Here is a 6213-nt window from a genome sequence, read left to right on the forward strand (position 1 = left end):
TGCGACCACTAGTTAGCAATTCGTGTTTTTCATTGTATAAATAAGGTAAGCAATCACTGCTTCTTTGATTTTTTTTTCTTTTCATAATAGAAAACAAGCTCGTTACTCTGCCAGGTACTCGAAGGATTTAGTAGAAATGTTTAAAATTTCAGAGAAATGCAATGCAAGTAGGATTCATTCTCAGAAACATACATTTGGTTCACTTTGATGCGTTTTCACGCAAAAATGGCCGCGGCCGTTTTTGCGTGATCCGTCAAATTTTATCCTTTTTTTGCAGCAGGTTCAGTTCGACAGCTATGTTGAAATATTTCTTCTGAGCCGTTGAAAAAGCATTTATTATTTTTAGCTGAAACCTTAATAGAACCATTAAATACAAATAACTGAGAAACTACTCATATTTTTTCAAAAGTTGCCTTTAATAAACATGTTCTTGTCCTTTTAATCCTCAACGCATGGGGGAAATGACCATACAGACTAGCTTTTTGAATATTGTCTTGCAAGGAAAGGAGAGACAATAAGGAGAAAAATAATAAAGGAAAGAATTATGGGGAAAAGAGAGGCAATTAGAACGCTAAGAGGAGCCGGATATGACAATAAACTCTTCTAATAATATTATACATGAATTAAGACAAGGTGGGATTTTACGACACGCAGTATCAAACCTGTATATGTTCAGTTAGCAGGCGCGACTCTTTCCTCAGCGCTATCATAAGGTGACTTTAAGCATGATTCTTCAAAAATATTGTCGTTTCTTTATTTTTGAACAAAGAATTTTAGTTGACGTAGTCACTTTTTAGCATATTCTAAAGCAGATTTGAGGATTTGTTTGTATCGATGGAAATCCATTCATTTACATCAATGGGAATCCAAAATCCATCGTATATATTCCAGCATACGTTGAATTGCTAAAATTGAACGCTAAGGAATAATAAGAACGCTAAGAGGCAATAAGAATGCTAAATGTCGGGTAAGACTAGACTCTTCCAATAATTTTATACATGAATTAGGACAATGTGGGATTTCCTTTGCGTAATTTGTTACCCTTGTTGCTCTATTCAAGGCTAGGCTCATCCTAAATCTAAGCATTGAAATTAAAATCAAAAGTTGAAGACAAAATGGTAAATTGCTAAAATTGGCAAAATAATTGGCAAGTGTAGCACTAACAGAAATATAAGCATTTACCCGTTTTGAGAACTATTTTAGTTTCATGCATATTCTGATGAAGAAAAATTTAAGTCTAAAATTGATCAGAAAAAAATTCTTCTTAAATTGGAACTTATAAAACATATTTTGTAGAATGAGCGTACCAGTTTATTAAATTCAGGAAGAGCAACATTCAAAGCTGTAACATCAATTCACGACAATAGAGAGAGGGGCAGATTGTATTTCTAAAGCCTAGGATGCAAACTTTGTTTCTTTTTTTTTTGAAAATACAAATAAAGATATGTTTCATTGAAAATTCTAAATCCTCCTCTCCTCAATTGACACTCTAGTTTAAGTATTGTTGAAACATACTTCTTTATCGCCAATTTGGTGTATATAAAACTGAAAAAAAAAACAAATAAATAATTCTTGACATACCCGAATAAATTTTGCAAAATAAATTTCTTAAAAAGTAATTTTTCGATCAACATTCTATAAAATTCCACAAGCTAGAAAAAAATTATTCACAAATTTTCAAACGCCATACTTTCCTTATGACACGAAGGATCGAACCTGTGCATTGTCAATTGGCAAACGGGGCTCTTTCCTCGTTTCCTCATCGCTATCGTAAGGTGACTTTAAGCATGATTCTTCTGAAATATTGTTGTCTCTTCATTTTCGACCAGAGTTTTGGTTGACGTAGTCACTTCAGCATATTCTAAAGCAGATTTGAGGATTTATTTACATCAATGGAAATCCATTCATTTACATCGATGGAAATTGGAAATGGTAAATTTTTACCAAATCATATTATTGAGTTTCAAATAAAGTGAATATACCATTCGATGCCTTTTTTTTATGCTGATTACGAATCGGCTAATAATATGACGATCACGAGCTACCCCAGATTGCAAAGCTTTTTTCAAAGTAAATTGCTATGTACTTGTCTTCAGAATGACAATCAGGGCAGTAGTATCGCGACTCTGCTTTCAACGGGAAGTCCTCCCAGGATTACTACGGGAGGCCTATCTCTTTTCCATAGGATTCTTACGGGAGCCTGGTTTCTAGGACAGGCCTCTGACATCACGCAACACACCCAAGTGCCTTAAAGGTTAGACAAATAGAGCTACTAACCCCTCAAGCCATCACACCTATGCAATGCGGTCACGACACACCCCTCTGGACTCCAAAAACGTCACAAGTAGGAACCCTTCTTGCTATACGAAGCGTACAAGATTCAGCCAATCAGAGACCTACAATCCCTCTACGTACAAGACCACGCCTCTTTCTAGACCAATCATAGATGTTTATAAGCCTATTGAATACTGGGGGAAGGGTGACGCAACATGTCCACTGAATACGAGCATGACAATGTTATTGATCCACTAACGGTACGAACTATTGTTTCTAAGAAATTCTAGCTTAGATTTACTTAATAGGCTATGATGAAAATCAAGTTAGACAATTCTATTTTTAAATATGGCTTCTCTGGAAACATTTCTATAACTACATTATACATCTCGCTTAATGTAACAGTTCATTTTAAGCTATTGAACAATAAGCACTATGGAAAATCTTGACAATATTGTTAACTAATTATATGCCGTAAGTTTATTTTATAAATAATCAATTGAGATGTTTCGGTACTGGTGCATTATACGGAGACTTCTTAAAAAGTCAAGTTCGCTTAATGCCAATGCAATAAAATATAATAGTATAGAAACAAATTTGGGGTATATATATTTGCACATTGAGGGGGGGGGAGTTGCGTAAAGCATAGCATATATTAAATGTAACCCAGGTAGCATTTTTTCTTTGAACATATTAATTTATTTGGACTTGTTCGCAGTGAAATGTCGCTCGATGCAAATTTTATGCCTATTTGCTGAGGGTGGGTGTTAACAAACTTGTATTGGCTAATTTAAAGCCAAGATGCTGGGACTGTGTTATCAAGTCTATATATATCTAAATACCACCTATTTCTGGAGCTAATAACATTTCGAAAGTTATGCTATGGGTTTGTAGCCTACGTAACTATCTAAATTTGACAATTTACCCCCTCTCCCACCCTATAATTCCCGGTTTTTTCACTGGCCCTGGATTTTAGAAACACAATTTCTATTATATCTGCAAGATTTTTCAAACATTAAAGAAGCTACAAGGCTTTTTTTGTATTATTCTGTTGTAAAGGCTTTTCTGAAGGAAAACACGGTACTTATGCATTATATCTGACACACGAAAAAAGTCAAGTTTGGTTAATGCTAATGGAATAAAATAGGATGAAAATATAGTAGTTTAGAAAAAAAATTTGGGCTGTATATTTGCACATTGGGGGTGGAAGGTAAAGTATAGCATATATTAAATACATAACCTAACCTAGGTGCCTTTTTTTCATTAAACCCCCATCCCCGAAAACTAAAATATTTCCACTAAGCGTTGTTTAAAGTCGTTTGAGAACACAAAAATGCTCTGTTTACTATGGTAAAAAACCCAACCGTTAACGATTAATTCTGCATGTATTTAAATTCTAATTATTTCTAGAGCTTATAACATTTTGAAGGTTATATGATGGGTCTGTACCCTACCTAGCTATCTAAATTTGACAATTTATCCCCTCCCCCACCCCATAATTCCGGGTTTTTCACTGGCTATGGTTTTTTAGAAACATGATTGTTTGGTTTTTCACTACGATTTTTACTTTACATGAAAAACTATAATTTAATGTCTTCTTAATGAAAATTTTAATCAATGTCCCCCACCTAACAAGAGGGCTAGGGTCAATGATGCTACTCCCGTGCAGCGGTTGGAGATGGCTCGTTCTTCCATGTCCCCAAAACCCCAAAAAAGAAATTTTGCCCCATCTATGCTCCACACACTAGACGGTGGAGTCACCGGGCTTTCAAGACCTACTGTTATTCATTACATTGCCTCTTCTACGCCCTCTATACAAGGTGAGAATGACATCACCCACAATGCAAGGCCCTCTGTCACCTTTATGCAAGACGGTGAAGTCACCGGGGCTTCAAGACCTACAGTTATTGCCTATGCAAGTGAAGTTGATGACCCTTTTAGGCCCTCGATGCAAGGCCATGATGTGCCCCCTACAGCCTTTCACATGCAAGCTGCGGATCTTAATGTGATTTTTGAAATTTATTGTTATTTCCGATTATGATTTTTTCTCCCAAATGGAAATATGTCGCTTTCCTTTTGACACTAATACTCAGACTGATTTAATCACCATGGTAAACAGGTTGTAATTATTAAATCCTGTCAAGTGCATGCATCCGACCTGCTAAATCTTATAAATTAGGATAACAGCTTAGCACTGGCTTCCATAGAAAAGATACTTTTTTATTCCCGTTGAATTTTCTATCTAGTAAATCCTATGAATTGCAAGAGGAGTGGGGGCAGATTTTGATTATGATAAATAGTTTCATACGATATTTGTTTTCCATTTTGAGTACATTAAGATGAAATAGAAAGTCATTTTCATTATAGACAGCGCAAGCACTACTTTTATTATTCTTTTTACTAGATAATTCGCTAAGAAAACTATGAGCATTAAAATGCTAAATAGTGCTGCTATTAAGTATGTTACATGTTATGATTTTCACTATTTTATTGTGTGTGTGTGTATGTGTGTGAGCGGTGCATACGCTGCTTTTATTATTATTCTGTCTACTAGATAATTCACTGAGATAGTAGTTTCAGTATTGATATTGGTATAGAAATAAGTACCCAATTTCAGTTTTTGAAATAGACGTGAGTACAAAGCTTAAAAATTAGCCAAATGGTACTCTGTTCACACAGATAGTGGTATTGCTTCTGCTACAACAATTAAGTGTGTATTTTTTTTAAGCACATGTTTTAAACAATTAGAAAATAAAGTCACTAAACTCAATTCTCGACTTTTTTAAAAAAAATAGGGTGTTTTATGCACGTTGAAATTAAATGGTTGTTTCTTTATAGGCTACAACGGTTCCGTACGCACTACCCTCCCCCAATCTGAAGAAGCAAGTCACGAACTATGTTTTCGCATTGAAGCGCCAATGGAGTTTCGTGATATTCAGGTACGGAAATGCTATGAAGGTAGTGATAATTTAAATGATACTTTTATCAATGACACAGAATGGGCATACAGTTTATTGAATAATTATTTCAGTGTTGATAATAATATACTTGAACAAGGCAGTGCAGTTACTTCAGAGGGTGATTTACCGTGGTCAAGCCCGAATGCAATGTAAATTTAGATTTTTTTTTCCAGAGAGTTAAATGAGAACCCTCCCCCCACTGATTTAATGGACATCGTACCAGTTTAACCAAATATAATTGAAGAAAAAAATAATTTTGCGCGGGCAGATTCTCACAGCCCAGATACACTCGAGGGTGTGTTGACTGAATTGGGAGATTTTACTCCACACCAGCCCTATTGTTGAACAAAGTGAGGGAGGGGGTTTCGGTGGTGATGATGATATACAAGGGGGAGGGGTTAATGATACACAATTCTCGTCGCTACCTGAATTTCAGCAAACAAATTCGATTCTGAATACAATAGACGTTTTCACTGCAAAATTTGGCGATCCATTTAATACACTTATGGGAGGAAATTTTGTAACTGACCCCATTTATATTATTCTTGAATATGTAGAGAAAATTCGTGCACTTTTAGAAAACCGGATTCAGCTGTGAGGGCGTCGGGACAGTATCAAAGCCTTAATTGTTTAAAAAATATTTTATCTAAATGAGAGTCATGGAGAGGTCTATGACCATTATGTGCACACCGAAATGTTGGTGGTGTATCCTCATTTGGAAAATTACGTGACTCTTTTTGCAATGGGTCGACAATACTTTCACTCATCTCGAAAATTATAATGAGAACGGTAGTGGTTCCGTAGTTTTATTTATGGAAAATTTAAGTGTAAATATATGTAAATTTAAAAAAGATTTTATTTTAAGAGGGGTGCTGGAGGGCCCAGGGAAATAGTTTTAAAATATAATCCCGATTTAGAAGGATGTCAGGGCGTTCAACGAATCTGTCTCGAAACAGGCCAAAAATATTTCATGTATGCT

Source organism: Artemia sp. Qi Xiang Cuo, chromosome 3 (assembly GCF_049724085.1).
Source record: "Artemia sp. Qi Xiang Cuo chromosome 3, ASM4972408v1, whole genome shotgun sequence".
Lineage (NCBI taxonomy): Eukaryota > Metazoa > Arthropoda > Branchiopoda > Anostraca > Artemiidae > Artemia > Artemia sp. Qi Xiang Cuo.